Source organism: Apodemus sylvaticus, chromosome 5 (assembly GCF_947179515.1).
Source record: "Apodemus sylvaticus chromosome 5, mApoSyl1.1, whole genome shotgun sequence".
NCBI lineage: Eukaryota > Metazoa > Chordata > Mammalia > Rodentia > Muridae > Apodemus > Apodemus sylvaticus.
This window is the reverse complement of record NC_067476.1, coordinates 114,617,543-114,642,387: the sequence shown is the minus strand read 5'-3', so window position 1 is coordinate 114,642,387 and position 24,845 is coordinate 114,617,543. Positions and strand designations below refer to the sequence as shown.

General features: G+C 44.1%; 1 long non-coding RNA gene across 2 annotated transcripts; it reads right to left on the bottom strand.

Annotated features, from left to right (window-relative positions):
- Positions 1 to 1,632: 1,632 nt before the first annotated feature.
- On the bottom strand, positions 1,633 to 21,495 carry LOC127685949 (uncharacterized). 2 transcript variants are annotated; one of them, XR_007977956.1, is made up of 3 exons: positions 20,046 to 21,495; positions 15,180 to 15,240; positions 1,633 to 2,024 (listed from the first exon to the last, which is right to left on the bottom strand). It is a non-coding gene; the product is annotated as an uncharacterized LOC127685949 (long non-coding RNA). The 2 variants fall into 2 exon arrangements; XR_007977955.1 differs by having other exon boundaries at positions 1,633 to 2,019.
- Positions 21,496 to 24,845: the final 3,350 nt, after the last annotated feature.

The following is a 24,845-nucleotide window of genomic DNA, read 5'->3' as shown; positions in this document are numbered from 1 at the left end:
AACAGAAATAGTGACTCACTTTCAGAGTGCAGATTTCTGTGGTAGCAACAGATCTTTCATAAATCACATCCATTATTACTTTGGACTAATCTGTTTTGTCAAACAGCCAGGAAATACATGGACCTGTGCTCAGCGCTGCTCAGGGCTCTCGGGGTTGAATAATTGACATTGTGGAAATGGCAATACTACTCAGAACAATCAATCTTCAAAATCATACGGAAGCACCAAAGACAAAGTATCCTTGGGCAAAGAGACAACATTGGAGCGATCGCCATACCTGATAACAGGTTAGACTACAGAGCCACACTCTTTGTGACATGGATGACCTCAGAGAAAGCCACAGCCTGGGCACAACAGCTGCACATGGGCCAGCGCCACCACTCCTGAGTATTTACCTAAGGCTTCCATGTCAATATACCCCAGAGATATTTATTCACTGCAGTGCTGTTTTCAATTCCTAGGTTATGAAACTAACCTAAGAGCTCATGAATGGAAGGATAGGTAAGAAACATTTGGTATACACACACACACAAAGTGAAACTTCAGGCATGATGAACTTTAGTGTTTTGAAAGAAAATATGTGGGAAAAATGTAAATTTTCTCTCTAGGGTTTATATAGATAAATAAGATCATTCGTGTAAAACTGATGTGAGAAATGCAAGTGAACCTGTCTAGAGGAAGGGGAGCTAATAGGAAGGTAGATGGGAGGAGGGAGGGGTGTGGTGTGGAGTAAACTCAACATATGGTGTACATGTGTAGCATACAGTATACATCTGTAACATATACACAACACACATAATACATTGTACATACATACAACATATGTATATGGTATACATGTGTAACATACAGTATATATGTATAACATACAGTATATATATATAGCATATATACAACACACAGTATACATGTGTAACATACACACAACACACAGTATACACATGTAGCATGCACTCTAGAGTATACACATGTAGCATACACTCTAGAGTATATTTATATAGCATACACTCTAGAGTATATACCTGTAACATACAGTATCATGTGTAACATACATACAATGTACAGTATATTTGTGTAACATACTCAATATGCAGTATACATGTGTAACATACACTCAACATACAATATACATGTGTAATATACACTCAGCATATGTAACATATACACAACACACAGTATACATGTGTAGCCTATACATAGTACACAGTATACATATGTAACATACACACTGTTGTGATTATAAAAAGATAAAGGACTATAGGAATATTTTCTATGGGGGTGTGGTGAGGTGTGGGGGAAGGCATTTCCTCAGTGGGCCCATGCTGAGGCATCCCTTCCCCCTGAGGGACCAGCCACAGGCAGTATAATATAGAATAGAGTTTATTTAGGGCATGGAGAGGGGAGTTGAGAGGATAGTAGAGGCAGAGAAAAGCAGAGAGAAGGGGAGAGTAGAGAAGTAGAGGCCAGCCATGGCCACGTGGAGAGAAGGGGGAGGAGAAGAGCCCAAGAGGGCAAGAGAGAAGCAAGCAGGAAACAGGAGTAAGAGAGGAGGGGGCAAGCAGCCTTCTTATAGTGAGCCAGGCCTACTTTGCCAGGTACTGGCATGCTACATGTGGTACTACCTACCTTGCCAGGTAACTGTGGAGAGGAGCATACCTGGCTATTGCCAGGTAACTGTGGGGTGGAGTTAGATAGAATCCTAACAGTCTCCTGTTTTGATTTAATTAAAAAAGAAAAAATTAGAAAGAGGTGACAGAGAAGCAGGAATAGGGTCGTGGTGATATCTGGCTGCTTCATGCTGACATTGGGAATGACGTGTCTCTGGGGAACCTAGAGGGATGGGTATGGTGGATGTTTGTCCAGTCTTGGGAGAATTGGCTGCCTCCTTGCTGTCCAGGGTCTGTGGAGCCATCTGAAGATTGGTCACAAGGAACAGGTCCAGTAGAAGCTAGCTGTGTCTGAGGAGATTGGAGCATCTGAAGGTTGCTTCTCTGGAGCTGTCCTGGGTGTGGTAAGCGCCTGGACTTGACAAGATGTTAAAACACATTATTATAGGTAGAGAATAAGATTAAGTACATTTGGGAGAAAGAAAAAATTGTCTTAAGATGTACATTTGAAACCCAAAGGAATCCCACTCTCTGGAATAGGTTAGGCAGATGTACTTATCTGGATGGAGCCTATTTGGTCCATGAGAGGTAGATGTGAGTAGGTTTTCTATAGCTTAAAAGTTTATAAAAGAGATAACAACATGAGCTAGCAACATGAACGGTCTTTAAGATGTTATAATTTATAATATCATTTCTTAGCAAAGGTTTCTCTGCTTGGCTATACCCCGCCTATCTGATGCTTCCACCAAAGTATTTGAAAAATTATTTATAACTTTCCTTGCTCTGTTACTATAAAAAAATGACATAAAGTTGCTACCATGTTGGAATGTGCTATTTGGGGTAACCTAAATTTGTGTTACCATGTCACAATCTCTCAGATTTGGCTCCAGAATAAATCATCACTTGCTCCTTTTGAGGTAAAAGCTGTGAGTTTGTTTGTTGTTGTTGTTGTTGTTGTTTTGGGTTGTTTTTTGTTTTGTTTTGTTTGTCAATAACTATGCCCTACAGATTTAATTCTTTATTATTTAAGAACAAATAAACACATCCATCTTGCTACACTTTAGATTATGAGTCTTACTGTCTCACAGGGTGGACCACACCCATTCCTGGGACCATCTTATCCTTTATCCTCCCCCCCACACACACACCTCATGTTTTCTTCTCTCATATCTCTCACAAAGGGAAGAGTCCTCTCTCCTTGCCTGTCACCAGGGGATCAGAAACAGTCTGCCTGCAGGGAGGAGGTCTAATCTACTTATGATCTAATCCTGTGGTAATGTTTATGTCCCCTCCCCACTCCTTTGCAAACCTTTAAGAACAGACACCTGTGCTTTCTTAGTAACTTGTTCTTAGTACTCAGTTACTTAGTGAGCTTGTCTTGGTTACTGTTCCACTGCTGTGGAGAGACATTATGACCAAGGCAACTCAATAAAGAAAGCACATAATTGGGGACTTGCTTCCAGTTCCAGAGGGTGAGCCCATATCATTATGGCAGAAGTGTAGCAGCAGCAGCAGGCAGGTAGGCTGGAGGCTGGATCAGTAGCTGAAAACTCACATATGTGATCCACAAGTTGGAGACAGAGGAAGAGAGACTGGGTCTCACATGGGCTCTTAAAACATTGAAACCCACTCCCAGTGACACACTCCTCCCAATTCTTTCTAAAACAATTCAAACTTGAGATGAAACTTTCAGATATATGAACTTATCTGGTTCATGCTCATTCCTGGTGGAACCAAAACAAAATTTCTTTAGAGCCACACCATAAGATACTGCCAATGGTGTCAATAATGACCCCCAATAAAGCTCTCACTTGAAAACAGTTTTTATGGTGGTTTGAGTAGGTATGGCTCATGTGTTTGAGTGCTTGGCCCATAGGGAGTGGACTATTAGGAGGTGTGGCCTTGTTGGAGGAGGTGTGGCCTTGTTGGAGGAGGTGTGGCCTTGGAAGAGTGTGTCTCTGTGGGGTGGGCTTTGAGGCCTCCTATGCTCAAGCTCTGCCCCGTGTGGAATCTAAACTCTTTCTTCTGCCTTCAGTTAAGATGTAGCATTCTCGATTCCTCCAGCACCATGTCTGCCCAAATGCTTGCCATGCCTCCCGCCATGATGAAAGTGGACCAAGCCTCTGAAACTGTAAGCCAGCCCCAATTAAATACTTTCCTTTATAAGAGTGCCTTGGTCATGGTGTCTCTTCACAGCAATAAAGCCCTAAGACAGTTCTTCTCAGTGCTTCACTTTGGAAGCTACCATCTTACATCTCTACCCACCCCTCCAAAACAAAACAAAACAAAAAACCAAAACAACAATAACAACAACAACAAAAATCCAGCAGTATGAGAATTTACTTTTGTCTTTCAGAAGTGCTAACACATCAGCTTGGGGAGATACCTCAGTCAGGAAAGGGCCTGCCTTGTAAGCACAAGGACCTGAATTTGTATCCCCTGAAACTATGCAAAAATCCAGGCATGATGGTGGATACCTGCAACCTCAGTGCTGCAAGACAGGTGGATCCCTGAAGGTAACTGGCAGGCTAGCCTCAGAGATCCAATTAGCTTCAGATTCAGTGAGAGACATTGTGTCAAAAAATGAACTGGGAGAGAAACTGAGCACAGACACCTATAGCCAACACCTGTCTTCCACAAGCATGCCCACACGTGTGCACATACCTGCATGTATACATGTATACACGTGCATGTGTGAGCATGTGTGTGTTACATATACATACAAGAAATGCCAAAATTTTATGTATCTCGAAAATGCTTTGAATGTTTGTTTTTTAATCAATAAACATTTGATTTATAAACCTATTTTATATACTTATATATACAGGATCATGTGACTTTTTCAAGAGTGGTACGGGGCCCCCAGAAGAAAATTTAAGAGGCCCTGGTTTAAGTCCATTAAGTACGTCCATTGACTTATGAAGTTCATTGATTTTACTTGTGTTATTTCTCCTCTCCTGTGGAGCCATCTAGAAAGTCTTAAACATTGCTTGTTTTATTTCTAAGTTCTATCTTTTCCATTTTCTCCTTTGTTAAGATTTTTAATTTTCACTTTTTACAAAGTTGTTCTTGTGAAACACATGAGCACACACGTTTCCAGTTTCTCTCACCCGGGGCTTCCCTAAGACACTCACTCAGCTGTAAGAGAATTGTTGCTTCCCTTCTTCAGACAGGGCTGGGAAGTACCAGGGTGGTAAAGATAAAGGTATGTCTTTTGCTGTTCACAGAAAAGCCCCCTCCACAGAACATGAGTTTATATTGGTGAGATAAGTTTTGGAAAGTTCCTAAATAACCACTGGAAGGGAAACTGGTTGCTAGGGAAACCAGCCAGGAGATTAGAGGGTTGAAACTCAAAGCCTTATCCCCTGCTCCTGGGAGGGACAGAGGGCTTCGAGTTCAGCTGCTCCTCAAAGGCTGGCCATCTCATCAACCTTACCTACATAATAAGGCTGCATAAAAAGAACCAGGTTAGGAACCGTTTTTTTCACAGAGCTAATATGTGGATATTCCTGGAGAGAGTGTTAAAAATAACAATCCCTGTGTCTCACAAAGGAACCCACAGAGCAAAAGAATCCCAGCCAGTGCATCTCTTTTGTAAAGGGATGATGCACTCACCCCCAATCTGCTAGCAGCACACTGCAGGCTTTTATCCCTGACGTAGGTGGTGACTGCATCCCATCCCCCTGGCTCAGCCTCACACTCTGTGATTAGCTAATTGGCACAAGGGAAAAGGAGGAGGCTCAGGAAATAGGAGTTCTTCCTGGGCTAACGACTTTGATTAAACAACAGCAGCAACACCCATTTCTCACGAGTGGGGCGTTGAGAATACATCAGTGTTCCACGCCTCATCTTTCCACACGAGTGGGCACATCTCTTCCACTGACTCGTCATCTGTATCCTTTGTATAGCTTTTTATAAGTAAGTGATGAATATTGGTAAAGTATTGTCTTGAGTTCTGTGAACCACTCTAACGAAGTAATGAGTCCAATATGTGGCCATATCGATCCTTGGTTTCCAACCAGTCAGAACTGGAGGTGTCAACCTACAACTTGTGTCTGGAATCTGAAGTGGGAGCATTTTCTCAGGATTGAACCTAGATTATTTATGGGAAACCCAGGGCTGGCAGCCTCAGTGTGCTGTGATTGGCCACCCACCCTCGTGTACCAGAGAAGGATACAAATAATAGTGAGAACAGAGATTTGTTCGATGTGGTCAGAGAGAGACTAGTCTGATGGGTCCAGTGACTCCGTGTCCCTTTTCGGGAGTTCTTCCACCACTTTAGATGTAAGCTGAGAGAACAGGAGGTAGCATGCTTTAGCAAGTCCTGGTCAAGGTGTGGTCCTGCCCATCCCTGTTTCAGCTCTGTTACTGCAAAGTGGTCAAAGAAGGTCTTATTGTTGGGAGAATGAGACAGTCCTCAGGTTGATTTCATCTGCTTCAGGGTACAGGCTTGCCATCCTGGGTGATTGTTATCTGGGCAGAGGATTCTGGGAATCTCTGAAGTTCTGAGAACTCAAGGTGGTTTGAGAAAAAAAAGGAGAAGCACAATGACTTCTGCTGTACTGGAGTCAGAGTAAAGGTGATGTCGCTGTGACTGTTCTGTCAGAGCCTGGCTGACATAATAAGACAAGTTCAGCCACCCATCCTCAACAGGGCCAAGAGAGAAGTAAGACTAATGTTGCTCTCAAACTGTGTCCTGATGAACTTATTCCATATTATATAAACCACTGTTTTCTCTTCTCTCTCTCTCTCTCTCTCTCTCTCTCTCTCTCTCTCTCTCTCTCTCTCTCTCTCTCTCTCTCTCTCTCCAGATTATGGCTTGCTCCAGGGAACCCCATTTTACTAGCAGATTTTTACTTTCTTTTGAGGGAGAATGATGATTGTAGCCCTTCGGTTGACCCACAAATCATATACCTGTCTGGCACCACCCAAGTAGCACAGACTGATAAAGTACTTATTCCCAGGAGCAGAAAAAGACCCACCCAACTGCAGTGGTGCATGAGTGTATTAAAATCATGCCAGGGGGTGCTGGAGAGATGGCTCAGAGGTTAAGAGCACTGACTGCTCTTCCAGAGGTCCTGAGTTCAATTCCCAGCAACCACATGGTGGCTCAAACCATCTGTAAATGGGGTCCAATGCCCTCTTCTGATGTGTCTGAAGACAGTGACAAGTGTATTCATAAATAAATAAATAAATAAATTTATAAAAATAAATAAATCTTTAAAAAAATCATGCCAAGGAAACCAGGCTCAAGAACGTATTATTACTGTGACCCCATAAAATGATGGGTACCTAACACTCTGATGGCCCCACATCAATCTACTGATTCTGTTACCGGAAATTTTGGAGATCCCTTCACGACCACCAGATGATACTTGGAAAATCAGGCTCCTTTATTGGGGGTTCTTAGGCTCATTAGTAAATTAATTTCAAAATGGACTCAAGAGAACCAGAGAGATGGCTCAGCAGCTACGGGCACGTATTGCTCTTCCAGGAAACCTGAGTTTGAAGTGCGTGCACATGCACAGAGCACAGCACAAACTAAATCTCAGCAGTTCCTGGGAGGCGAATGTAGGCAAGAAGGAGGGAAAGAGCCACACTGCTGAGCTCCGCAGACAGGAATCCGACTCGTGGTGGACGAGCAGGCACGTGGTAGGGACAGAACTTTAAAGAAAGAGTAAGGAAGCCCAGCACATCAGAGAAAGACTTCTTAGGTTCTGGCAGCATCTGAGAGAGAAAGACAAGAAGAAAGGGGTGAGCTGTACCCCGAGTCAGGGCTCTGGTAAGTAGATGCGAAGACCCTCACGGCAGCTTCTAGGGAGTGCTAGAGGGCAGGATTCTGGGAAGGAAAAATACAGTGTTTTACTAAAATAACTATTCCTGCTATCTCTTCAGAGTGACTAAAAATGAGCTTGCATTCCCTTCCTAGAGGTGGTCCTTTGGCCAGGTGATGGGCACTGCCAACGGGAAGGTTGACTCTACCTAGGCCAGAGATCCTATCAGCTTAGTAGGCATTTGCTGCTGTAACAATACCTGTTGTGTGTGTGAGACTGACAATAGGGAACTCCCACCCATCCCTGTATGTTCACTCTGTGTGGCTACTTGACTGCCTGCCCGTCTTCTCTCTCACCTGCCTAGCCCTGTCCTTGAACCCACCACCTCTGGCTCTGGGAGCCTGGCTTGGCCTTTTACCTTACCTCTGGACGGTGCAGCTCTGGTTTTGAACTCTGACTCTGGCAGCTTCAGCAGCAGCAGCTTTCCCCTGGCTCCACTGTGGCTCATTATCTTGTCAATACAGATTTTCTGTCCGCTTTGTAAACTTGAACTCTGCTATAGCCTCTTTACTTACAATCATTCTGTAAGTCACATGTATGCACATATGTATATAGACATATTACCTGTTTTCTGTGTCATACAAGAGTTAATATTAGCAATTAAGGTTATGATAAAAGAACCTCCATTTACCTTTCTAAGGCTACCAAGGTAGGTGGGGTTATCTGGCAACTTGCTGCCACAGAAACCGTAGAATCTTGTGAAATTATTGTTTTTCTGTCATTGTGGGAAGATACAAATGTGTTCATCAATGTCTTTGGAAATTCTGGTTTCTTGGTATTAGTTATCTCAGTGATGTTATAGCCAAAGGGAAAGGTACAATGGTTTAAAATATTGTAATTCCTACCAGAAAGGTTGAAGTGATAAGGTAGAGGACAGAAATTGCTCCATTTAATGCCAGAGAGTTGGTGAGTCTGAAGGTGGAGGAGAAATTTCAGACCACCAGGAAGAGCACAGAAGCCTACTTTAAGCTATTTTAGGGAAGGGGAGAAGAGAGAGTGCTAACACCATAGGGAAGTGAGGAAGGACTCTAGAAGAAATGGGAGGGGTATATTTAAAAGTCACCCTGTGTGTGTGTGTGTGTGTGTGTGTGTGTGTGTGAGAGAGAGAGAGAGAGAGAGAGAGAGAGAGAGAGAGAGAGAAAGAGAGACAGACAGACAGAGAGACAGAGACAGAGACAGAGAGAGACAGAGACAGAGAGAGACAGAGAGAGACAGAGACAGAGAGACAGAGAGAGACAGAGAGAAGCTTAGCCCTTTTGTGTCTGAGGTGTTTAAGTTCCTAGGTTCCTATCTTCTCTTGGAATCCAGATACCTAGGTTGCCTTACAATGATAGGAAGTGAGACAGAGCTGGTCAAACCTAGCAAAGGTTACAGAGATAGACACAACATGAAGGCAGAGATAGATATAAGGCTTTTATCCCTCTCTTGGGTTCCTTGTAGACCCAAGTGAGAAGTTAGTGCCTTTCAGCAAAAGCAGCTTCTAAGTGCTTGTTCCAACCCTTCAATCTGGGGTCTGATGCAGTCTTAAGGAAGAGCACTGCAGAACTGAATGGGAGTGCGCTCACCTCTGTCTTCTGAACTGTTTACTTGGTGCATGTGGGAAAGTCCCTCACACATCTGGCGTCGGAAGCATTGCACTGATACTAATGATGTTATGCCTGTCCTGGTAAGGATGGAGATATTCTGTTACATGAAACATTATTCCCCTGAGGCCCAGTTCTGTAGTCACCAAAGTCTAGACTTCAGGCCATCATGACTGTGAAGGGATAAACTTTCATTGCTTTAGCTACAGATTAGTTGTAGTACCTGTGTTGACTCAAGGGAATTAGCAATTCTATGGTCCAGATATGAGGGATTTAAGGAGAAAGAAACATGGAGTCTGTGCACCACAAGATCAAGCCAGCTCCCGCTGTTTATGCGCATGCTCTCATAGGGGCAGGAGAGAAAGAAAAAGAAAACCCTGGGGACCTGGGCAGGAAAGGAATCCCTGGCTCCAGAATCTCATCAGCTGCGAATTCCAACACAACTGAGAGGGGGAAAAAAAAGCTTAAAGCCCTTCTCTCTACCCTGATGTAAACCTATAATTTCCTAGGAATCTAGCCAGAAACTCCATTTATATTAAAAGACCTATCTTAACCTCCTCATATAACCCCAGTGGCTCCTGGTTTTGTGATATACAATTATAATTCCATCCAAAGCACTTCTGGAGCCATCCCATAAACTCACTTATCAATGAGAGGGTGTGGCAGGGAGGGGGGCTTCTAATAAACACTATGCGATGCATCTGGAGAGCCAGTGAGATGGTGAGACAGGATACGCCCGATGCTAAGACACTTGACTGTGACTTCCTTGAGAAGCCCACACTCACACTGGGTGTTATTCTCTCCTTTCTCTTAACCCCTGGGTTACAATCTATGTGAAAATGTCTTTTAATAAACCTTGATGGGCCTTTGAGAAGTGCACACCCATATTCTCAATTGTCTTAGTAACTCTTCCATTGCTGTAAAAGGACACCATGACCAAGAAAATTTATAAAAGAAAGCATTTAACTTTAGGGTTTGCTTAGAGTTTCAGATCATAGTCCACGATCATTATGCTGGGGAGTGTGGCGGCAGAGAGCCAGGCATGGCGCTGGATCAGTAGCTGTGAGCTTACATTTTATCTGCATGTTGAAGGGAAGGAAGAGAGACAGACTAGGCCTGCTGTGGGGAACCTCTAAGTCCACCCTCAGTGACACTACTTCTCCAACAAGGCCATACCTCCTAACCATTTCCAAAACAGTTCTATAAACGGGACCCAAGCATTCAATCATATGAGAAGTGACAGTCTCATGAGTGACATTCTCATCCACACCACAATTAGGTGTGCTTCTGTCTTTCTCAGAATGTCTTCCTATTTTTGATAAGCCTAACTCTTCTTCACCCTTCTAGTCTTGAAATTATTTTCTGCGTTTAAGACGATGATCTGGTTTTACCTGAGATGAAGTTTCTAAAACATTAAGGGAACTGTCTTAGTCAGGGTTTCTATTCCTGCACAAACATTATGACCAAGAAGCAAGTTGGGGAGGAAAGGATTTATTGAGCTTACACTTCCACATTGCAGTTCATCACTAAAGGAAGTCAGGACTGGAACTCAAGCAGGTCAGGAAGCAGGAGCTGATGCAGAGGCCATGGAGGGATGTTCCTTACTGGCTTGCTTCCCCTGGCTTGCTCAGCTTGCTCTCTTATAGAACCCAAGAACACCAGCCCAAAGGTGGTACCACCCACAAGGGTCCCTCCCCACTTGATCACTAATTGAGAAAATGCCCCACAACTGGATCTCATGGAGGCACTTCCCCAACTGAAGCTCCTTTCTCTGTGATAACTCCAGCCTGTGTCAAGTTGACACACGAAACTAGCCAATACAGGAACTAACTCTTCAGGCCACTGAGGATGACAGTGTAGCTTTGTGCCTTGTTCCTGCTACCCTTGATAGAGTCATCTTTGGGGGCTCATCTGGGATCTCTTTGAAGCAATGTTGGTGGGTTTTATGAACTGTTGCTTAGCTGGTCTACTCTGTTTTAAACTTGTATATATATATATACACATGTGTGTGTGTGTGTCTGTATATTACCTTTGTTTCTGTTTTCTGGGCAGAAACTCATTTAATGTTTAATGAGTGCCACCAACACCAAAGATATTAATCACTTAGAGTCAACCATATTGCATTCCTGGGTCATGTAGAGTAATACACAGCTTGTCCAGAAGGACATTACCATAAGATTGACCCACTGATATTCTAAACAACCCTGGCTTTCAAGAGAGACACCCTAAGACCCTGCCAAGGTGAGTGAACTGTCATAACATCTGGATAAGCTAACCTCATTAAGCAGCACATCTGGATTCAAAGCACACTGAGGTTAGCTGCTTCCATATATTTTCTTGGTCCTAAACTATTAAATATGCTTTCTGTTCTTCGCTACTCACATCCTAAGGCACACGCAGTCCCTACCTTAGCTGCTCCATGTAAAGCTAACAGCTTTTGGCAAAGAAAAGTGTTCCCTCAAGGCTGTTCTACCAGCTTGTTTCAATAGTTCCTTTCGAGAATCTAATTTCTGTTTTAAATTCTGTATTCTCCTAGATGGTGTTTTACCTAAGGAGCATACAAAATAGTCATAACCAAAATAGGTGAATATAGATTCCACATGTTTTCATTTCTCAAAAGGTTAAAAAGGCAGATGCTCTGTGTGTCTAACCATGTATTTACTTTAAAGAGAAACAGTAAGCACAGCTTGTGCTTGTATTACAGCTTTCCAGGGATCCACTGGAGCTGTGGAGAGATTCACTGGTGAGCAAATGACTGTAAGACAGCCTGGCGATGTCTAGAGTAGGAGATAAGGAAGAAGTCAGTGAGAAAGGAAACGTGTAGTAAAAACCCCAAATCTATACTCTACTTGTCTTATTGCTTTCCTTTTTCCTTTAAAAATTTTAAAAAGGATTTATTTATTGCATTTCATATGTGCGAGTATTTTTGTTCACCATGTGTGTGCATGCCTGGTGTTTTTAGAGGTCAGAAGAGGTGCCAAATCTCACAGAGCTGGAATTGTGGACAGCTGTGAGCCACAAATCAATTTAAGTGTAGCAAACACTATGAAACTATTATTAAAAAGAACATACTTCTTATTTGGACTCATGGGGCAACTGACACAGAATAAAGGCACAGCATCTCTGTCTTCATTTTGTGTTTGGTTTCCTTCCTTTGAGTCGCATCTTTACCTTTGTAGGTAAGCATATTAATTCTCAAGGAAAGCTGGAAAATGATGTAGAAAACTTATGTGAGTTACACGGTGATAACTCATCTTCCTAGTCCTCGGGTTTCTGCAACAGCAGAGCTGAACAAGACCAGCCCTCAGGTGGAAGCAATTGGCTGAGAGGGAAAGGCTGTGTCCCCTAAGAACAAATCCACATCAGCAGGCAAAAAGCACTTCAGTCGATCAGTTAACACATTGACTCAGACTCTCCAATTGCATATACCTCTTGACTTTTGCTTTAATTTTCTCTATTTAAATTAAAAACTCATGTTAGTACCTCAAAGACAGCTCTGGGGCAATCTGCACTTCTATTTGTTACCATAACATGGCCATATTGACCAAATCTCCCCTCTGTCCATTGCCATTACTTTTGACTCTTTAATCCTTAGATTGAGACAGATGCCAACTTGAACCTTTTGGGGGTTATTTGAGCTAGAGCTTTCCTCCTAAAACATCAGTCATGCTATGAACTGAAAGGAATTTGGGCTAATCCAACAACATCAATATTCATTTATAAGCCAATTTGATACCATATAAACAACATAAAAACATAAACACATAGAAGTTATACATATGCATGGAATTCTGCTTTTTTTGTGTGTCAATTTAACACAAATCTAGACGTATCTGGTGAGGAGAAATCTCAACTGAGGAATTGTCTCTAAGAGATTGCATGTAGGCAATTCTGTGAGGCATTTTTATTATTATTATTAATGATTGCTATGGGAGGGCTCAGTTCACTGTGGACAGTGATACCCCTGGGCAAGTAGGTGGTCTTGGTTTGTAGAAGAAAGTAGGTTAAACATATCATGAGAAGCAAGCCAGTAAGTAGCATTCTTCTGTGAACTCCCCAGTCAAGATCAGAGAAGGAGAAACACTGGCTATTAAGAAAGTCCTCCACATTGTGCCAAGCCCCAGAAGGCTATTCGGAGAATGGTAGACCTCAACCTTAATTATCAGAGTTTCCCACATTCCTCCATGACCTCTGTTTCAGTTCCTGCTTCTAGATTCCTGCCTTGAGTTCCTGTCTTGACTCTTCTTCAGTGATGGACTATTTCCTGAAAGTATAAGAGAATACAACCTTTCCTCCCAAGTTGCTTTTGGTCATGGTGTTTATCGCAGCAATAGTAACTTAAGGCAGAAATTGGTGGCAGAAGTAGAGCATTAATGCGACATACCTGTTCATGCATAAGGATAAATTTAAAACAAATCAAATATGTTTTAGATTTCAACACATTTCTCCCTTGATCGTTTCATGTTAAACTGTTGATCTGATTATTTTTTCATAGAACAAAGCTATCATTATTCCTAAATCTATTCTTCTAAAGTTATGACTCTTTTTCTTAAATATGATGTAGAAAACTTACATCTTAAAGGCTCAGAGAATGATCTAAAAAGGAAAAAGATTGTAATATAGCTACTCATGCAGATTTTAGGAACTAAATATCATTTTCTCTTTTAGGAGCTAAAGAGCTTAAGAGGTAAAAAGTTTCTTTCTCACCATTGTTGGCCAACAATTTTTTTAAGTTTTAAATTTATTGCAAGTGTAAAATATATTATCTGTTCTTTACTTATGGATATAAAAGAAAAGGACTTTCAGCTTCCTGTGTTATCATTACAATATAGTCTTTTTAAAAATGAAATCCCTTCTAAATTTTGTAAGTAAAAATAAAGCACAAAGAAATGGTGCGGGCTAGTTTTATATCAACTTGACACGAGCTAAAATCATTTTGGAAGAGGGAACATTAATTGAGAACCACACCCACCATCACCACCAGATTGACCTGTAGGCAAGCTTGTAGTATACTTTCTTGGTTGGCGATTAGTAAGAGCCCAGATCACTGTGGGCACCCCTGTGCAGATGGTCATGGCTGTTTAAGAAAGCAGGCTGAAGCCTGCACAGAGCCTGCACCAGGTCCTCTGTGCTTGTATTACAGCTTTCAGTTTACTAATTTATTCTTTAAGATTTATTTAGATATATGGGCATTCTATTTGCATGTGTGCCTGCTTGACAAAAGAAAGCATCAGACAGAAGAGGGCATTAGACCCCATGACAGATGGTTGTGAGCCACCATGTGGGTGCTGGGAATTGACCTCAGGACTTCTGAATGAACAGTCAGTGCTCTTAACCATGGAGTCATCTCTCCAGACCCTCAATTCAGGATTTTTATGGGATTCCTGGGTGTGTGAATATAAGGTCCCTGGGTTCTCTTGGGTTCTTTTTCTTCTGTTGGTTTGTCTTGTCTAACGTTGATGTAATAGTTTTTGTTTTATCTTATTATATTTAATTTTGTGACATTAAAAAAAGAATGGATGGATGAATGAATGAATGAGTGAGAGCCTATCCGCAAGGGTAAAGGTTAACAACTGAACTGTCATTTATACCTGCTGGGAGATGGAAAATCAGTTCTCTTCAATGGACTCTACAGTTCTGTGTCTATGCTTCTATTTGGGTGCAGTTTAAAGGGGTTTGGGGAGTACTTTAAGTTTTCTTTAATTTTTTTGTTTGAATTTTTTTGTTATCGTTTTGGGTTTTTGTTTTGTTTTTGTTTTTTGTTTTCTTTTTTTGTTTTTGTTTTTGTTTTGTTTTTGAGAATGAAAGTTGGGTGGATAGGGAGAAGGATAGGATCTGGCAGGACCTGGGAGAGGGAAAGAATATGACCAAAATAGATCTAAAGTTAAAAATCATTTTAGATTATTAAAAACATAATAAGAGGGGTTGTTTTTGTTTTTATTTTGGGTGCCTTTTGTTGTTGTTGTTGCTGCTGCTTTTTGTTTTGTTTTTGTTTTTCTTTTAAAAGAAAGCAATCTGAGTAAGCCATGGGAACAAGCCAGTAAGCAGCACTCCTCTGTGGTCTCTGCTTATATTCCTGCCTCTAGGTTCTTGCCCTGAGTTCCCTGATCCATTCATTCACTGATAGCTGAGTGTAGTATGTGATAGCTCCTTACTTCCACAAGTTGCTTTTGGTCATGGTGTCTTATCATAGCAGTAGAAACTCTGAGACAGAAACTATTAAGTAAGAAAAAGAAATAAAAAAATTATAGATAGAAAAATTTTTTTGATGGAAGAGTAAAGATAAAAGTAAATGTTTTCAGTTATTTTAGTTCTGTCTTAAACTAAAATAATGCTTCAAAATTAAAGAAGAAAAGAGGCAAGGACAAAACTCAAAGCTCAGTCATGCCACAGGACAACTGTGTGAACCACCAAATGATTCATGAAAGTTAAGACTTTGTAAAAGATGGTCTCCTTGTGATTATGTTTGTTGTAATTTCATATTATTTTTCTTATGGTCAGATTATTGATAATTCTTATTTTATTGCTCAATCTGTTCTGTGTATGAGGAGAAAACTGCAAAAGTAGGCATTGAGTCGCCAAACACCCCAAATAATTTTTAAATGTAGCTCATGGGGTTAACAATAAATAAAAACAGAGACAGTCTGAATTGCCCAGGGGAAGGATTACCGCCAAGGGAACAAGCCCAGTCAGGGTAATAGCTTTAGTCCTGGGAGCTGTGCGGTTCTCCAGGCAGACAACCTGCTGCTCAGGAGAAGCACCCCACCCCCTAGCTGAAGAGAGGCTTTTAAAGGGGCAGCAATTTACCACAACTGTGGCAAAACCAGGACACTGGAAAAGGACAGCCCTGTGTGGGGTTCTAAAAACAAAACAAACCCAGGGCTCTGATCCCTCTTCAAAGAGAGATTTCACTGTGGTGAATGAATGAGTGAGAACCTAGCCACTAGGGTAAGGGTTAACAACTAAACTGTCATTTTTACCTGCTGGGAGATGGAAAATCAGTTCTCTCCAATAGACTCCACTTCCCTCAAAGAGGGATGATGTCCTGTCTGCCAAAAGAAATATAGGCACAGCTCCCTTGATGGCTGTCCTTAAGGATGCCACCCAAGGCTGGCTTCCAGATGAAAACCTCGGTAGAAGGCTGGAGGGATGGCTCAGCAGTAAAGAACACTTGTTGCTTTTGCAGAGGACCTAGGTTCAATTCCCAGCACCTACACGGTGACTTATAACCACCCTTAACCCCAGTTCTAAAGGATCCAACTGGCAGGCAACAAGTCACCAGTGTTTATGGGAATAGCCCAAAGTCTAAGGAACTATTGTTGTCAGGTTCAGCCTTGGAAATTGCTCTTTATGTGACAGAGAGGCAAAGCACCATTACACTCCGGGTGTTCATTTGAGGTCCCAGTCAGACTCGGTAGCCAAGATAGCCAGGTCCTTATAACCTGTAACAGCCTATGATAAAGTCTGGAGGCTGTGGACGTGGCTGGGAGACCTCTTTCCCAAATCAAGTTTCAGTGTACCTTACGCAGAAACAATAATTAAATACCATCCTGTTGTCTTAAATATTAAAAAAAAAAAGTAGCTCATTACTCATGCTAGCTGCAAAGGGAGCTATTCACTACTCTGGTCACATGGCCGAAGTCTTCGGGGGTCTGTCTGCTTTGCCTCTGTGATGCCAGGAGGGGAGACTGAGCCACTACCTTGCCTATCCTACATCAAAAGACAGACAGCCACACACCAAGAAAAACTAATTGTTAATTAGCTTTTCCACCAGTGCTTCCCTGACAAGGATGTGAGTGTCCTCTGACGTTTTCTGATGGTTCCTAAGGAGCCATGAAGACCCGCCCCACCCTGACCAAAATACCTCAAAAAGTTATTCTGCAGCAAACATGTCCCTCCCGTCTCTACAGCCTCAAGAACATTTAGAGACAAAACTGCTCATACCAGAAATTAAGCCTTAAAAGTTCTCTACAAACAAAGCAGAAAACACACTAGCTAGGCCTTCAACCCAAATATCCATCAGCCTGGCTTAGGATCTGTTGGCAGCTGGAACCTTTATGCCGTGGTCTGCTTAGTGCGTTTCTTTTAGCCTCTTCAATAACATACTGGAACTACAGCCTAACACAATTTTTACCTTAATTTTTTTTCCATCATTGGATTCCTTCTTAACATTGATGTGTAACTACCTCAATATACATTTTTACAGTGTGGAATCTTCACTCCTAAACTCAAAAGTTAATGTGATTAGGAATAGCTAACTTAAAGGCCTAAGGATAGTGCAGAGACAAGTGGGACTCCAGTCTCTAAGATACACAAACTCTTAAGTCTATGTCGGAGTCTACCCTAAGTGTTAATAATTTACTATCATAATGGTCACCAGGCATCTCCTGATTAAAAGGACGTGCTATTCTCAGTGCTGGTTTTAGACATGACCATCTCCTATGTGCTTTATTATCAGCATGGTCTTGCTATCCTGAGAAGAGACGCCCTCTCGCCAAGATTCCTGCTGAACGGTGATCTTCTCTCGCTCCAAGCTTAGGCCTTCTTACTCTCCCTTAGGTGAGAAAGATGGAGGCCTTCCATCCTGCACGAGAAGTCTGTCACCTGTGTACTCCTGAAGAAATGATAGAAGACAGATCTCCAGTCTTCATCAACTCTTAAGATGAAGAGGTCTAAGTCTCAGAGGGAGAAACTGAGGCAGGGTAGGAAGGGAACATTATGAGAATATGGGAAGGAAATGAGCCCCTACCCAGACTCCAGTATCCTGGCTGCATATTCTCACCAGCTGAGAATTCCAACACAACTAAGAACAATTGCTCGGTCTGTCTCTGCTACCCTCCCGTTACAGGTGTGTGCCTGGTATGCTCATATAAGCATATCCCCCTCTTTTGTTCTGGCTCCAGCATTACAGCATGACATATCCTCCTCCCCCCCAGACTAAGAATGAAGCAAAGAGAGGAATGTGCTCCTATACTAAACATTACCCCCTTCACCTTTTCACTTTGAATTCTTTTTCATTTTAGGAAACTGATTTTCTTGGAGGCTGGCTAGATTGTCCAGGTCCAATCTGCAGACAGATGGGGGAATCACAGTTATAGTACTATCTGTAATTTAAAGACTCCCTTGAATTAATCATTAAAATTCCTGGAAGTTGCTACAGAATCAGGACTTGTTGTGGTTGCATTTGAAGAGAAATATTCAAGGACCCAGACCCAACTTTGATGTAGACTTTCACCTGTAATTTAGAGCCAGGTCAGGGCCACCTGAGGGCAGTAGAAGAAAGTGTTCTTAAGGAAGTGTGTTAAGTGCCTATTGTGTTTCAAGCACCACGCTTGGGGGTGCTGGGGAATCCTTTCATATGTAAACTATCCGGATGGTTCGCAAGGCTCCAACAAACCACCCAGAAAGAACAGCCTAGTCCTTTTCTGACTAGAAAACAGAGCTACTTCCCCTAGCACAGATGATGAAAGAAGCCTTTCTTCCAGAGTGCAGCAGCACCGGAGGACGCCTGGGAGGAGGAAACCCCTGGTTCTGGTTAGACCTGTCGTCCACGTAATGGTTCCCTTGAGCCCAGGCAGGTCAGAGCAGCCAAGGTTCCACAGAGTTCTGCACAGAGGACAGAGTGCGGCTGTATTCCGCACTGTGATCTCCTGCCAAAAAAAAAAAAAAAAAAAAAAAAAAGAACCAGAACCCTACAGGCTGTTATTTGGAATGGCATCCCCTCACCAACCACACCTAAGACAGTTTGAAGGAACTTGAAAGGTGGAGGGGAAGAGTGACCTTTCTAAACTGCCTGGCCCTCCAACGACCAATGGGCATTACTCCTCCAGAGATAACTGGAAGTCTAGCTTTGATTTTTTCCATCATGGTTAAGCAAAACCGGAGCTGTCCCTTGATCCTCCCACTGCTTTGTGAAGCTGGAGTAGGTGGCCCAACCGCAAGGCTGGGATACTTTGAATGAACCGAAATGGCCTTTCTTTTCTTTCTTTTTCTTCTTCTTCTTTTTTTTTTTTTCTGGCTCTCGCTTCCATGGTGCAATAGTTTGAAAATCAGGGCAAGACTTCCGGAGGGAGAATGAGATCATCTTCTCATAGAAAAATGCTCAGCAAGTGCCCCCTGGTGGTTGGTTTTTAAATTTTGCTCTTGATTGACAATGGTTTGTATTTATGGGGTACAACGTGTCTGACAGGGCTATGCTAACGAAATAAGCTTTCTACATTCGGTGTCCTCAAATGACAAATACTGTTTATATGTCTCCAAAGAGACACACACACCTCCTAACTGCCTGTCTGGGCGAGGCTCCATCCTTCCCTGTTTGCCAAGGGCACCCAATTTGTGTTAGTGTCAGATTTGGGACTTTGGATGATGTAATTCAGTGTAATACTATTTGAGGGGCAAAACTTACCCTGAATTGGGGAATCTTTGGAGAAGTAATGTTGTTGAAACCTCAACACGGGAATTTTAGACCCTTGTCATTCAATTTTACTAACACTTGCCAGGGCAGGTATGGCACCCCACCAGAGATTCACCACCCACCACGCCTTCAACCCCAAAACCCACCCTTTAAAACTGTACCAGCATGCGGCTCGTGCGAATACCTCCCAAGCTGCCCTGTTCCCTAAGTATAGAATCTGGACTTTAGCTGTCCCGTTCTCTCTCACCTTGCGAGAGAAGAGACCCAAGTTTGCCATTGCCTCTCCCACTGAGCCTTTATGTGAAAACCCACATCGCTTTCTTTGAAGTCAGATGAGACATGCTGATTGGCATATGTCTAAGTAGTGTCCACTTCTTGCTCCCTAGAGGGCTCTGAGCCATCAGCATTGGTACCCACCCATCCCCCATCAGCACTGGTAACTTCCCTACCACCGCTGCCACCACCAGCAGCAGCAGCAGCAGCACTGCCACCACCACCCAGGCCACCGCACGCTTCCCTGAAGGTCTCCCTCCCTTGTCTCATGCTCTGTGCTGGGTCTCAGCGGCCGCTGCTCTTCCCCCCCTCCCCCCAGCTCCTGCTCGCTTACCTTGGGGTTTGTAATGAATATCAGATCTCCAGCTGCCATTCCTCTAGGCTTTGTTGCTGGGGTCAGGCATGGCAATCAGGACTTACAAACAGAACCCTATTTAATTCTCATAATTGCCTTATGTGGGAGGTTCTATTACCACACTCACTTGACAGGCCAAGGAACAGAGGCTCAGAGAGACTCAACAACCTACCCAATAGCACACAGCTTTGCTGGGAGCAAAGCAGACCTTAAGCTTGGGTCTAACGGGAAGCCACAAGTTGATTGCCATGCAGGGAGCGGTTACAGTACTCTTCTAGACCCTCCTTGTCTTCCGTCTGCTTGCATGTCCTCTCTTCTTCGGCAGTATAGCTTTGGTTTTCCTCCCCTGCCTGAGCACACCTCCTCACAGCTCAGCCTCCAGTTTGACATTCCCATACTCTGAACAAAACTTCACAGTGTAGCCTTCCGGGGCTATCTCCTCATTCATGAGCCCCCTACTTCTTCCATCTTGCTCTGCTCAAGAACCTCTGTTACTCAGCTGCCGTCTCTCTTCTTGCCACAGAGATGCAGGCCTCTCTCCCCTGTCTTCTTTACCTGCCCAATCCACACACCCATCTGACCCCTCAGTGATTCTGATGTCACCCACGCCCACCTTCAGAGTCCTTTGTTGGCCATAACTGGCATGGTCACCCCCGTTTCCATCTCTCCAGGAACCCTGGTTTCAGCACCTACTTCCCCAACCCGATTTATCTCCCACAGTGATGACGAGCTCACAAGCCAGAGTTCAAATGAGATGAATGGAGGCTCCACGCAACACGGACTTGTCAGGGCTTTCTCCACTTAGGCCTCAGAGCTCCGCCAGGTGGGGAGCTGTTCTCATTTCCCCCAATTTTGCAGACGGGAGACTACGTCTCAATGATAACTTGCCACCTATGAACTGTATTTGAATTCAAGCTGGTATTTGAACTCAGGCTAATTCCTGAATGCCTGGACATAACCATTGCCCTACACTGTCTCACATGACATTCCTGCTCAACACCATTTGGTGGCTATCACTGACCGCAAACTGCCTCAAAGCCCCTAGAATCCTGTGCCAGCACACACCCCTAACATTAGCCTCTGCGACTGTCCTTCCTGCATCCAAGCTTCAAGCAAACTGCCCTCTTTGCTGCCTAGAACACACCTTGTTAAGGGTTTCCTGCCTTTGGCCTCTGCCGACACTGCTCCTGTGACAGGATTGCTAGCCTCCCCATCCACACAAGCAAGCTGGGTCCACACTTAGAAGCTTGCTTGCCCCAAGTGCCGCAGCCTCCGTGAAAAGGTCTAATTTCTTCCCCAGCCAGGCAGGGGTGTCCGGTCCTTCCTGAGTTCTCCTGCCCCGCCTATGGCCTCAGTCAATAGGCTCACTCCAGGCCGCTTTCTAGCCCTCTTGAGTTCTGCTGTAGCTGCGGATAGGAGGTACCTTTCCCTGCATCTATCCCAGCTGTCTACACCCCAGGAGCCCAAACAGCCCCGCCCAATGAGTGGGCAAATGTTAGGGCTGGTGTTGAGGATGTTATCTGACTAGCCAGGCACAGTGAGTGGCACATGGCTTTAAGCACTAGGGAGGCAGAGGCCAGAGGATCTCTGAGTCTATGGCCAGCCTGGTCTGCAAAGAGAGTTCCAGGACAGCCAGGGCTACACAGAGAAACCCTGTCTTAAAGAGAGAAAAGTTGTCTGGTACCACTTCACCCTCATAGGGATGTTATCACCCAAAACCCTAAAAAAATAACAGATGGGGGCAGTGTTGGGGGAGACGGGACTCCTTACCTCCTGATTCTGGGAGTACGCCGATCATGAAAACATTTAAGCAGTTCCCCAAAACACTGAACAACAGAGAATGTCCGTAAACCCAGAAATGAGCCTATTTCTGGTTACATAGTCAAAAATACTGAGAGCAACGATTTAGAGGGATATCCTCACACCCAAGTTTACAATAGCATTATTCAAAACATTCAAAGACAAAAGTAGTCTGTGTGTGTCTCTAGATGGATGTAATAAAATATGGTGTGTATAAACAATGGAATATCAGTCAGCCTTAAAAATGAAGAGGAATCTAACCAGTGCTACAGCTTGGATGAAGCCGGAGGCTGTTATGCTAAGGGGAATCAGCCTGTCCCAGATAGGACACATGCTAGGTTATTCCCACATACCTGGAGTGGTCAAACGCAGAGGAATAGAGCATGGCTAAGGTGTTGAAAAGAGGGGACAATCTGGAGCTGTGGTTTACTAAGTATAGTGTTAATTCAGGAAGATGGGGAAGTTCTGGTGATGGTGGTGGCAGTGTGATTGGATATAATCTCACTGGATTGTACACTTAGAGTCAGTTAAAATGGTGGCTTACTTTCTGAGAATGTACCACAAGTAGGAGAGAGAGCGAGAGAGTGAGAGAGCGAGAGAGAGAGAGAGAGACAGAGACAGAGAGAGAGACAGAGAGAGACAGACAGACACAGAGAGACAGAGAGACAGAGAGACAGATTGAGACAGAGGGAGACAAAAACAGAGACACACACAGAGAGACTGAGACAGAGAGAGAGACAGAGAAAGCGAGAGTGTGTTGAGAGAGTTATCTTGTAGTAAAGCTATGCTAGGGCAGGCAAGGCTGGGGATGGGAAGACGCCTGGGGCTATTCGGTCACTGCAAACATCTTAAGGTCCAGGGTGTCTATGGAGGGCTAAGTCAATGACAGAGAAGTTGGACTGTGCTGGAATCTGATCCTGTCACTTCCTTGCTTTGTAGTTGTCAGAATATCATTGACCCATTCTGTTCCTTTCTGTTGGAACCTGTCATAGTCAGGGTTTCAGTTCTTAGACAAAACATCATGACTAAGAAGCAAGTTGCAGAGGAAAGGTTTATTCAGCTTACACTACCACATTGCTGTTCATCACTAAAGGAAGTCAGGACTGGAACTCAAGCAGGTCAGGAAGCAGGAGCTGATGCAGAGGCCATGGAGGGATGTTTCTTACTGGCTTATTCCCCTGGCTTGTTCAGCCTGCTCTCTTATAGAACCCAAGACTACCAGCCTAGGGATGGCACCACCCATAATGGGCCTTCCCCCCCTTGATCACCAACTGAGAAAATGCCCCACAACTGGATCTCATGGAGGCACTTCCACAACTGAAGCCCCTTTCTCTGTGATAATTCCAGCCTGTGTCAAGTTGACACCCCAAACCAGCCAATACAGAGCCCTTGGGAATTAGGGCCTGTGTTATATAGGAAGGCTTTGAGAGGTGGTGGCTGTCACCTGCCATCACATCCTACAGAAGAGTTGGGATCTGCAGGTCTGGGCTCCCTGATGGAGAAACTGCAGCACCTGGAATCTCGGCCTGTTTATAATAGAGCTGAACAGGGAAGAAGGTTGTCACATACATACAAATAAGAAGGCAGGGTGCTTACATAGAACAGGAATTTGAGCTTATCTGATCTCTGCAGGTTCAGTCTTTGCAAGCAAGCTGCTTTCAGGCTGTGGGTGGGGTGTGTAGGGAGAAAGCAGTGCTAGACATTCTCTATGCACACGATCAACAATCACATATAGGCTAGAGGAAGTTGCCACCCCTCTGAGCCTCACGCAGGGCAGGCTTGGCCACGCCACTGGCCTAAGGCCCTGGCTTCCTTGACACAGCTATGCCTATGTCAAACGATACCCACTCACTCGGGACTTCACACACTCCCTGATATGGGGCTCAGAGAGTAGACAGGAGTCCAGCTGCATCAAAACCAGCTGGGGGGGGGGTAGATCCTGCTGAGTCAGAGATGGAGATAACACACCTAGGGCGGACTCCATGGCTGAGCTCTGAGGAATCCTGAGGTTGTAGCCTGAGTTCAGGTATACCAACGTCCGGTTAAGTTAGAAGAGTCCTCGGAGGCCAATTCTCGGTCTGGGGAGGCAGAGCCCACTGTGAACTTTGGTCCTTGGGTGGGGGGTAATCATGATTTTGTTGTCATGTGGGAAGCAGCAGAGGGATAGCACCAGCTCACAGAGCAGGTTGTATCCCAGGGCTCTCTGCAGCTCCGCACTGATGGCAGGGCAGGGAGGTCCGTGCAATGTGACAAACAACGAAATGTTTCGATTGTCCCTCTTGGGGGACTGTTCCCAGGAGGGGTGGCAAGGGAGGTCATGAGAGAGAGAGACAAGGTGTCCATGCTTGTTTATCTCAGGGAAGGAGAGTTGAGATGCGGTCTCCTTGCATGCTGAAAAGAACAGAAAAAGTAACATGACAACAATGAACACTGGCCCGGGAAGATGTCACAAGACCATATGCTGCTCTCAGAAGGGCACCCTGTCCTTGGACCTCCCTCACTCAAGGGTGCTAACCTGGAGGAACACCAGGGCCCCATGACAAAGCCACCAGTTTTCTGCCTCCGGGTCTCAAGACCGAGCCTGCTCCAGCTGCTCCTTCTGGGACTCGGGATGCAGGAAAAGCAGCCGACGACCCAGAATAGGACACAAGGTTCCATTCTTTTGTTTAAAGCAAGTGGCATGTGGTCTACTCATGAACTGCTAGGGACAGAAAGATTGTCTCTAAAGCAGGGAGAGTGTCCCTTGGGATTGGAGGTCTTCTGGGGAAGGTCCGGATGTGTTTTACAAAGGCCATCTCAGATATGGGTGTCTGTTGTCAAAAAACATCGATCATGGACAATTTATTCACGGTCACTTCTGCTGCTCTGTAGACTAGAAACAAGGCCAAGGAATCCATCTTTAGTCCTTTGGCAGCAATGGAGACCTTCAGTTTGGGGGGGCCACGGGATGAAAAACTGTGCATGCAAGGGACACAGGGG